At 42.1% G+C, this 11,069-nt stretch overlaps 8 non-coding genes across 8 annotated transcripts; 4 read left to right on the forward strand and 4 right to left on the reverse strand.

Annotated features, from left to right (window-relative positions):
* Nucleotides 1-648: 648 nt before the first annotated feature.
* On the forward strand, nt 649-720 carry trnap-agg (transfer RNA proline (anticodon AGG)). Its single transcript has one exon. It is a non-coding gene; the product is annotated as a tRNA-Pro (tRNA).
* Nucleotides 721-988: 268 nt separating this feature from the next.
* Nucleotides 989-1,060, reverse strand: trnag-ucc (transfer RNA glycine (anticodon UCC)). The gene has a single exon. It is a non-coding gene; the product is annotated as a tRNA-Gly (tRNA).
* Nucleotides 1,061-2,053: 993 nt separating this feature from the next.
* Nucleotides 2,054-2,125, forward strand: trnap-agg (transfer RNA proline (anticodon AGG)). The gene has a single exon. It is a non-coding gene; the product is annotated as a tRNA-Pro (tRNA).
* A 268-nt stretch (nt 2,126-2,393) lies between these two features.
* On the reverse strand, nt 2,394-2,465 carry trnag-ucc (transfer RNA glycine (anticodon UCC)). Its single transcript has one exon. It is a non-coding gene; the product is annotated as a tRNA-Gly (tRNA).
* A 993-nt stretch (nt 2,466-3,458) lies between these two features.
* On the forward strand, nt 3,459-3,530 carry trnap-agg (transfer RNA proline (anticodon AGG)). The gene has a single exon. It is a non-coding gene; the product is annotated as a tRNA-Pro (tRNA).
* A 267-nt stretch (nt 3,531-3,797) lies between these two features.
* On the reverse strand, nt 3,798-3,869 carry trnag-ucc (transfer RNA glycine (anticodon UCC)). Its single transcript has one exon. It is a non-coding gene; the product is annotated as a tRNA-Gly (tRNA).
* A 992-nt stretch (nt 3,870-4,861) lies between these two features.
* On the forward strand, nt 4,862-4,933 carry trnap-agg (transfer RNA proline (anticodon AGG)). The gene has a single exon. It is a non-coding gene; the product is annotated as a tRNA-Pro (tRNA).
* Nucleotides 4,934-5,200: 267 nt separating this feature from the next.
* On the reverse strand, nt 5,201-5,272 carry trnag-ucc (transfer RNA glycine (anticodon UCC)). Its single transcript has one exon. It is a non-coding gene; the product is annotated as a tRNA-Gly (tRNA).
* Between the last annotated feature and the right edge of the window lie 5,797 nt (nt 5,273-11,069).

Consider the following 11,069-nt stretch of genomic DNA (forward strand, 5'->3'; position numbering starts at 1 on the left):
GACAAATTGGGAACACCACCGTGTTCGTGAGGGTCTCCCCTTTCCAGGGAGTGGTCATACGAATTTGTAGGTCAAACGGTTCAGAAGCTACAGATGTTTTTGTGAGAAGACCGATTATAGGTATGTCTCATGGTTTGACTAACACCGCTCTAGCTCCACCACCTTTCATTGCAGATGTGGAGGTGTAACATAAACAGTTATGGAGGCTTGAGACAGATACGACACATCTCAATCTCTCTAGTTGAAAACTGATCGATTTGAATGGGTATTTTTTACATTCGTTTACTTTGATTCACGTACTGATGCATCAGTCAACTCAAAATAAATGAGCTCCATTCTTTTTGAAGTTTTATTTTTTCAGTTTCTCTTTTAAAATATTAATTGATCTCATTTTGCTCAATATTCATTTGTCAACACTCATCATCAGTTTGCTGTCGCGGCTTAAGAAGACAGAATGTGAAAAACACAGCAGATGAAATACAAAAGATTTGAACTGAAGCCTGGTCAACAGTTTGGAAGACTGCTATGCTCACAAGTATAGCACAAACACTCACATGAGGTTCAATCTTTCCAAGCACCATGGACAAGAACAATGGATATCCTCATTGTCATTGCCGCAGAAAGCAAAACTATTTTGTTATTGTGTAAGGCTCGTTGGTCTAGGGGTATGATTCTCGCTTAGGGTGCGAGAGGTCCCGGGTTCAAATCCCGGATGAGCCCTTTTGCAGATCTTTTAACAAGCTCAGACAGGCAGATCTCAGGCCACTGAGTCGCAAACAGCCACCTCTTGGGCGCAGGACGAGGTGGCTGAATGGTTTAGGCGATGGACAGCTAATCTATTGTGATATTCACTAGTTGGCTCAATGTCGCACTTCATTTAGAAAACCTGCAAAAAGTAAGAGCAAATCGTACTTCCACGAAGATTGATTCCAATGTAATAGACTTGAAATTACACCCAGCCCCTAAAACTAGTGAATATGTCATGCTCTGCATTGGCCGGGAATCGAACCCGGGTCAACTGCTTGGAAGGCAGCTATGCTCACCACTATACCACCAATGCTATGTGAAGCTCGCTAGCAACATGGAGACATCGATTCATATCCTGACCGTCATTTTTGTGGAAAGTGAAAATTCTTTGACCAAACGGATCGTTGGTGTAGGTGTACGATTATGGCTTAGGGTGCGAGAGGTCCCTGGTTAAAAAATCTATCATTTTAATCAGTACCTGTTACCTTCAGATTAGTCCCGTGACACTTGTGGGGAACGTAGGGCAAAACTGAGAACATTGTGACAAGTGGGGTCACATTAGTTTGTTGCCCAAAGATTTTGGATTCTACAAACAGAAGTTGGCACATAAAGGGTTCCGACTTCAGACGGGTCCCCTGACACTTGTGGGGGACGTAGAGATAAATTGAGAACACCACCGTGTTCGTGAGGGTCTCCCCTTTCCAGGGAGTGGTCATACGAATTTGTAGGTCAAACGGTTCAGAAGCTACAGATGTTTTTGTGAGAAGACCGATTATAGGTATGTCTCATGGTTTGACTAACACCGCTCTAGCTCCACCACCTTTCATTGCAGATGTGGAGGTGTAACATAAACAGTTATGGAGGCTTGAGACAGATACGACACATCTCAATCTCTCTAGTTGAAAACTGATCGATTTGAATGGGTATTTTTTACATTCGTTTACTTTGATTCACGTACTGATGCATCAGTCAACTCAAAATAAATGAGCTCCATTCTTTTTGAAGTTTTATTTTTTCAGTTTCTCTTTTAAAATATTAATTGATCTCATTTTGCTCAATATTCATTTGTCAACACTCATCATCAGTTTGCTGTCGCGGCTTAAGAAGACAGAATGTGAAAAACACAGCAGATGAAATACAAAAGATTTGAACTGAAGCCTGGTCAACAGTTTGGAAGACTGCTATGCTCACAAGTATAGCACAAACACTCACATGAGGTTCAATCTTTCCAAGCACCATGGACAAGAACAATGGATATCCTCATTGTCATTGCCGCAGAAAGCAAAACTATTTTGTTATTGTGTAAGGCTCGTTGGTCTAGGGGTATGATTCTCGCTTAGGGTGCGAGAGGTCCCGGGTTCAAATCCCGGATGAGCCCTTTTGCAGATCTTTTAACAAGCTCAGACAGGCAGATCTCAGGCCACTGAGTCGCAAACAGCCACCTCTTGGGCGCAGGACGAGGTGGCTGAATGGTTTAGGCGATGGACAGCTAATCTATTGTGATATTCACTAGTTGGCTCAATGTCGCACTTCATTTAGAAAACCTGCAAAAAGTAAGAGCAAATCGTACTTCCACGAAGATTGATTCCAATGTAATAGACTTGAAATTACACCCAGCCCCTAAAACTAGTGAATATGTCATGCTCTGCATTGGCCGGGAATCGAACCCGGGTCAACTGCTTGGAAGGCAGCTATGCTCACCACTATACCACCAATGCTATGTGAAGCTCGCTAGCAACATGGAGACATCGATTCATATCCTGACCGTCATTTTTGTGGAAAGTGAAAATTATTTGACCAAACGGATCGTTGGTGTTGGTGTACGATTATGGCTTAGGGTGCGAGAGGTCCCTGGTTAAAAAATCTATCATTTTAATCAGTACCTGTTACCTTCAGATTAGTCCCGTGACACTTGTGGGGAACGTAGGGCAAAACTGAGAACATTGTGACAAGTGGGGTCACATTAGTTTGTTGCCCAAAGATTTTGGATTCTACAAACAGAAGTTGGCACATAAAGGGTTCCGACTTCAGACGGGTCCCCTGACACTTGTGGGGGACGTAGAGACAAATTGGGAACACCACCGTGTTCGTGAGGGTCTCCCCTTTCCAGGGAGTGGTCATACGAATTTGTAGGTCAAACGGTTCAGAAGCTGCAGATGTTTTTGTGAGAAGACCGATTATAGGTATGTCTCATGGTTTGACTAACACCGCTCTAGCTCCACCACCTTTCATTGCAGATGTGGAGGTGTAACATAAACAGTTATGGAGGCTTGAGACAGATACGACACATCTCAATCTCTCTAGTTGAAAACTGATCGATTTGAATGGGTATTTTTTACATTCGTTTACTTTGATTCACGTACTGATGCATCAGTCAACTCAAAATAAATGAGCTCCATTCTTTTTGAAGTTTTATTTTTTCAGTTTCTCTTTTAAAATATTAATTGATCTCATTTTGCTCAATATTCATTTGTCAACACTCATCATCAGTTTGCTGTCGCGGCTTAAGAAGACAGAATGTGAAAAACACAGCAGATGAAATACAAAAGATTTGAACTGAAGCCTGGTCAACAGTTTGGAAGACTGCTATGCTCACAAGTATAGCACAAACACTCACATGAGGTTCAATCTTTCCAAGCACCATGGACAAGAACAATGGATATCCTCATTGTCATTGCCGCAGAAAGCAAAACTATTTTGTTATTGTGTAAGGCTCGTTGGTCTAGGGGTATGATTCTCGCTTAGGGTGCGAGAGGTCCCGGGTTCAAATCCCGGATGAGCCCTTTTGCAGATCTTTTAACAAGCTCAGACAGGCAGATCTCAGGCCACTGGTCGCAAACAGCCACCTCTTGGGCGCAGGACGAGGTGGCTGAATGGTTTAGGCGATGGACAGCTAATCTATTGTGATATTCACTAGTTGGCTCAATGTCGCACTTCATTTAGAAAACCTGCAAAAAGTAAGAGCAAATCGTACTTCCACGAAGATTGATTCCAATGTAATAGACTTGAAATTACACCCAGCCCCTAAAACTAGTGAATATGTCATGCTCTGCATTGGCCGGGAATCGAACCCGGGTCAACTGCTTGGAAGGCAGCTATGCTCACCACTATACCACCAATGCTATGTGAAGCTCGCTAGCAACATGGAGACATCGATTCATATCCTGACCGTCATTTTTGTGGAAAGTGAAAATTATTTGACCAAACGGATCGTTGGTGTAGGTGTACGATTATGGCTTAGGGTGCGAGAGGTCCCTGGTTAAAAAATCTATCATTTTAATCAGTACCTGTTACCTTCAGATTAGTCCCGTGACACTTGTGGGGAACGTAGGGCAAAACTGAGAACATTGTGACAAGTGGGGTCACATTAGTTTGTTGCCCAAAGATTTTGGATTCTACAAACAGAAGTTGGCACATAAAGGGTTCCGACTTCAGACGGGTCCCCTGACACTTGTGGGGGACGTAGAGATAAATTGAGAACACCACCGTGTTCGTGAGGGTCTCCCCTTTCCAGGGAGTGGTCATACGAATTTGTAGGTCAAACGGTTCAGAAGCTACAGATGTTTTTGTGAGAAGACCGATTATAGGTATGTCTCATGGTTTGACTAACACCGCTCTAGCTCCACCACCTTTCATTGCAGATGTGGAGGTGTAACATAAACAGTTATGGAGGCTTGAGACAGATACGACACATCTCAATCTCTCTAGTTGAAAACTGATCGATTTGAATGGGTATTTTTTACATTCGTTTACTTTGATTCACGTACTGATGCATCAGTCAACTCAAAATAAATGAGCTCCATTCTTTTTGAAGTTTTATTTTTTCAGTTTCTCTTTTAAAATATTAATTGATCTCATTTTGCTCAATATTCATTTGTCAACACTCATCATCAGTTTGCTGTCGCGGCTTAAGAAGACAGAATGTGAAAAACACAGCAGATGAAATACAAAGATTTGAACTGAAGCCTGGTCAACAGTTTGGAAGACTGCTATGCTCACAAGTATAGCACAAACACTCACATGAGGTTCAATCTTTCCAAGCACCATGGACAAGAACAATGGATATCCTCATTGTCATTGCCGCAGAAAGCAAAACTATTTTGTTATTGTGTAAGGCTCGTTGGTCTAGGGGTATGATTCTCGCTTAGGGTGCGAGAGGTCCCGGGTTCAAATCCCGGATGAGCCCTTTTGCAGATCTTTTAACAAGCTCAGACAGGCAGATCTCAGGCCACTGGTCGCAAACAGCCACCTCTTGGGCGCAGGACGAGGTGGCTGAATGGTTTAGGCGATGGACAGCTAATCTATTGTGATATTCACTAGTTGGCTCAATGTCGCACTTCATTTAGAAAACCTGCAAAAAGTAAGAGCAAATCGTACTTCCACGAAGATTGATTCCAATGTAATAGACTTGAAATTACACCCAGCCCCTAAAACTAGTGAATATGTCATGCTCTGCATTGGCCGGGAATCGAACCCGGGTCAACTGCTTGGAAGGCAGCTATGCTCACCACTATACCACCAATGCTATGTGAAGCTCGCTAGCAACATGGAGACATCGATTCATATCCTGACCGTCATTTTTGTGGAAAGTGAAAATTATTTGACCAAACGGATCGTTGGTGTTAGTGTACGATTATGGCTTAGGGTGCGAGAGGTCCCTGGTTAAAAAATCTATCATTTTAATCAGTACCTGTTACCTTCAGATTAGTCCCGTGACACTTGTGGGGAACGTAGGGCAAAACTGAGAACATTGTGACAAGTGGGGTCACATTAGTTTGTTGCCCAAAGATTTTGGATTCTACAAACAGAAGTTGGCACATAAAGGGTTCCGACTTCAGACGGGTCCCCTGACACTTGTGGGGGACGTAGAGACAAATTGAGAACACCACCGTGTTCGTGAGGGTCTCCCCTTTCCAGGGAGTGGTCATACGAATTTGTAGGTCAAACGGTTCAGAAGCTACAGATGTTTTTGTGAGAAGACCGATTATAGGTATGTCTCATGGTTTGACTAACACCGCTCTAGCTCCACCACCTTTCGGGAATCGAACCCGGGTCATCTGCCGGTGAATTTACAAAATTACTCACGATAAACATTCTCAAAAAGCATAATTTTTTTTTAAGAATTATAGATACAGAACTCCTCTATGCACTCGATATGTCCGATTTTAAAATAGCTATTCGGTGAAAGCACATTTTGCAATATTCTCAGTAGATAGCCCGGCATCACAGGGCTAGCTATTTAGACACCCAGCAAGTTTAGCACTCATCAAAGTCAGATTTACTGTAAGAAAAATTGTATTACCTTTGCTGTCTTCGTCAGAATGCACTCACAGGACTTCTGCTTCAATAACAAATGTTGGTTTGGTTCAAAATAATCCATAGTTATATCCAAACAGCGGCGTTTTGTTCGTGCGTTCAAGACACTATCCGAAAGGGTAAAAAAGGGTGACGAGCATGGCGCAATTCGTGACAAAAAAATTCTAAATATTCCATTACCGTACTTCGAAGCATGTCAACCGCTGTTTAAAATCAATTTTTATGCCATTTTTCTGATAAAAAGCGATAATATTCCGACCGGGAATCTGCGTTTAGTTAAACAGACGAAAGAAAATAAAGCATTCGGTCGACTCGGGCACGCGCCTAAGCCCATAGTACTCTGATCGGCCACTTGCCAAAAGCGATAATGTGTTTCAGCCAGAGCCTGCCTCGATATCGTTCAGCTTTTTCCCGGGCTCTGAGAGCCTATGGGAGCCGTAGGAAGTGTCACGTTATTGCAAAGATCCTCAGTCTTCAATAAAAAGAGCCAAGATGAAACACTTCTTGTCAGACAGGCCACTTCCTGCATGGAATCTTCTCAGGTTTTGGCCTGCCATTTGAGTTCTGTTATACTCACAGACACCATTTAAACAGTTTTAGAAACTTTAGGGTGTTTTCTATTCAAAGCCAATAATTATATGCTTATTCTAGTTACTGGGCAGGAGTAGTAACCAGATTAAATCGGGTACGTTTTTTATCCGGCTGTGTAAATACTGCCCCCTATCCCCAACAGGTTAAGAGCAAATTTGACTTCCACGAACATTGATTCGTATGTAAGGGAAGTTTGTTCTTAAATTTTTTAAGTCTTTGTCTGATTCCACGCATTTTCCACGTTTGCATTTGGGTTTGTAATCCACTCGCAGACATTCAGGGATTAGATGGTCCATTGGGATATCTATCGCATTTGTGTTTCAGTTGCATTGTAGTAAGAACTCCCTGCTGTATTGGATTCCGCTGCCAGCAGCGTTTTCATAATTTAGTCCGTTCGTCGCGGGTATGTACACGATCAACAAGATCAGTCCAACACCCCACCACTGTAAATCCATGGTTGGCAGATTAATTTGTAAACTTAATTTACAAACAAACACAGAAAAGAACACCACACCAAACGTCAACACAGTGCAGGTCGCAACAGAGCCCCCCCCCGCCCGCTTACTAAGGAAGCTTCTGGGATTGATTTGCACTTTTCACACCAAAGTACGTTCATCTCTTAGAGACAGAATGCGTCTCTTTCCTGAGCGGTATGACAGCTGCATGGTCCCATGGTGTTTATACTTGCATACTAGTGTTTGTACAGATGAACATGGTACCTTCAGGCATTTGGAAATTGCTCCCAAGGATGAACCAGACTTGTGGAGGTCTACAATTTTTTGTCTGAGGTCTTGGCTGATTTATTTTGATTTTCCCATGATGTCAAGCAAAGAGGCACTGAGTTTGAAGGTAGGCCTTGAAATACATCCACAGGTACACCTCCAATTGACTCAAATTATGTCAATTAGTCTATCAGAAGCTTCTAAAGCCATAACATCATTTTCTGGAATTTTCCAAGCTGTTTAAAGGCACAGTCAACTTAGTGTATGTTAACTTTTGACCCACTGGAATTGTGATACAGTGAAATAATCTGTCTGTAAACAATTGTTGGAAAAATTACTTGTGTCATGCACAAAAGTAGATGTCCTAACTGACTTGCTAAAACTATAGTTTGTTGACAAGAAATTTGTGGAGTGGTTGAAAAAATGAGTTTTAATGACTCCAACCTAAGTGTATGTAAACATCTGACTTCAACTGTACCTGCCGTTCACCCTTCCTTCCACCTGCGAACCAAGGTTCTCCCAGGTGGATGGGAGGATTAAGCAGCTAATCAGAACAGACAAAAACAATCTCCACATTTACCAACCCCAGACAGTCACAAAAGACAATTTCACCCACATAGAGAGGCAATAAAACAACTTAAAAACAACCCACACATTATACTGAAACCAGCAGATAAAGGCTCAAAAATAGTTACACTAGACAAGCACCAATACACATACGAAGCTAACAGTCAGTTATCCAATGCTAAACACTATAAACAAATAGACAATAGTATACAACTACAGACACAAATTCAATTAAGGCAAATCATTCAAACCATCTAGGACAAACACTATATCACCGCCAAACAACAGAACTACAGTGGGGAGAACAAGTATTTGATACACTGCCGATTTAGCAGGTTTTCCTACTTACAAAGCATGTAGATGTCTGTAATTTGTATCATAGGTACACTTCAACTGTGAGAGACGGAATCTAAAACAAAAATCCAGAAAATCACATTGTATGATTTTTAAGTAATTAATTTGCATTTTATTGCATGACATAAGTATTTGATACATCAGAAAAACAGAACTCAATATTTGGTACAGAAACCTTTGTTTGCAATTACAGAGATCATACGTTTCCTGTAGTTCTTGACCAGGTTTGCACACACTGCAGCAGGGATTTTGGCCCACTCCTCCATACAGACCTTCTCCAGATCCTTCAGGTTTCGGGGCTGTCGCTGGGCAATACGGACTTTAGGCTCCCTCCAAAGATTTTCTATTGGGTTCAGGTCTGGAGACTGGCTAGGCCACTCCAGGACCTTGAGATGCTTCTTACGGAGCCACTCCTTAGTTGCCCTGGCTGTGTGTTTCGGGTCGTTGTCATGCTGGAAGACCCAGCCACGACCCATCTTCAATGCTCTTACTGAGGAAAGGAGGTTGTTGGCCAAGATCTCACGATACATGGCCCCATCCATCCTCCCCTCAATACGGTGCAGTCGTCCTGTCCCCTTTGCAGAAAAGCATCCCCAAAGAATTATGTTTCCACCTCCATGCTTCACGGTTGGGATGGTGTTCTTGGGGTTGTACTCATCCTTCTTCTTCCTCCAAACACGGCGAGTGGAGTTTAGACCAAAAAGCTCTATTTTTGTCTCATCAGACCACATGACCTTCTCCCATTCCTCCTCTGGTCATTGGCAAACTTCAGACGGGCCTGGACATGCGCTGGCTTGAGCAGGGGGACCTTGCGTGCGCTGCAGGATTTTTATCCATGATGGCGTAGTGTGTTACTGATGGTTTTCTTTGAGACTGTGGTCCCAGCTCTGTTCAGGTCATTGACCAGGTCCTGCCGTGTAGTTCTGGGCTGATCCCTCACCTTCCTCATGATCATTGATGCCCAACGAGGTGAGATCTTGCATGGAGCCCCAGACCGAGGGTGATTGACCGTCATCTTGAACTTCTTCCATTTTCTAATAATTGCGCCAACAGTTGTTGCCTTCTCACCAAGCTGCTTGCCTATTGTCCTGTAGCCCATCCCAGCCTTGTGCAGGTCTACAATTTTATCCCTGATGTCCTTACACAGCTCTCTGGTCTTAGCCAGAGGTGTCTTTTATACAGGTAACGAGATCAAACAGGTGCAGTTAATACAGGCAATGAGTGGAGAACAGGAGGGCTTCTTAAGTAATTAATTTGCATTTTATTGCATGACATAAGTATTTGATCACCTACCAACCAGTAAGAATTCCGGCTCTCACAGACCTGTTAGTTTTTCTTTAACCTCTATGGGCTAGGTGGGACACTAGCGTGCCACCCGTGGTGCACTCCATCAACAGCAGGTGCATTTCAAGAGCGGCAAATTTGAATCCAAATAAATGTCAAAATTCAAATTTTTCAAAAATACAACTATTTTACACCATTTGAAAGATAAACATCTCCTTAATCTAACCACGTTTTACGATTTCAAAAAGGTTTTACGGCGAAAGCATAAATTTAGAGTATGTTAGGACAGTACATTTACAAGAGTTGTGTGTAATGTTTTGTCAAGTCAAAGACAGGGTCACCAAAACCATAAAACCAGCTAAAATGATGCACTAACCTTTTACAATCTCCATCAGATGACACTCCTAGGACATTATGTTAGACAATGCATGCATTTTTTGTTCTATCAAGTTCATATTTATATCCAAAAACAGCGTTTTACTATGGCATTGATGTTGAGGAAATCGTTTCCCTCCAATAACCGGCAGTCAAGTCAGCGTCACAAATTAAATAATTAAAATTAGAAAACATTGGTAAAATATTATATTGTCATTTAAAGAATTATAGATTTACATCTCTTGAACGCAATCAACTTGCCAGATTTAAAAATAACCTTACTGGGAAATCACACTTTGCAATAATCTGAGCACTGCGCCCAGAAAAATACGCCTTGCGATACAGACTAGACGTCATGTTGGGGAGATCTAAAATCGAAAATACTATGTAAATAATCCATTACCTTTGATTCTCTTCATCAGATGTCACTTCCAGGTATCACAGGTCCATAACGAATGTAGTTTTGTTCAAAAAAGCTCATCATTTATGTCCAAAATCTCCGTCTTGTTCGCACATGATCTAAGCCAGCCGGACTTCTCGTCATGAACGAGGGGAAAAATATATTTCCGTTCGTTCAAACATGTCAAACGTTGTATAGCATAAATCATTAGGGCCTTTTTAACCAGAACATGAATAATATTCAAGGTGGACGAATGCATACTCTTTTATAACGTATTGGAACGAGGGTACCCAACATGAACTCGCGCGCCAGGTGTCTAATGGGACATCATCGTTCCATGGCTCTTGTTCGGTCAGATCTCCCTCCAGAAGACTCAAAACACTTTGTAAAGGCTGGTGACATCTAGTGGAAGCAATAGGAAGTGCCAAAATATTCCTAAACCCCTGTGTTTTTCAATGGCATAGGTTTAAAGGTAATACAACACATCAGGTATCCACTTCCTGTCAGAAAATGTCTCAGGGTTTTGCCTGCCAAATGAGTTCTGTTATACTCACAGACACCATTCAAACAGTTTTAGAAACTTTAGAGTGTTTTCTATCCATATATAATAAGTATATGCATATTCTAGTTACTGGGTAGGATTAGTAACCAGATTAAATCGGGTAAAAATTTTTTATCCAGACGTGCAAATGCTGCCCCCTAGCCCTAACAGG

This window comes from Salmo salar, unplaced genomic scaffold (assembly GCF_905237065.1).
Source record: "Salmo salar unplaced genomic scaffold, Ssal_v3.1, whole genome shotgun sequence".
Lineage (NCBI taxonomy): Eukaryota > Metazoa > Chordata > Actinopteri > Salmoniformes > Salmonidae > Salmo > Salmo salar.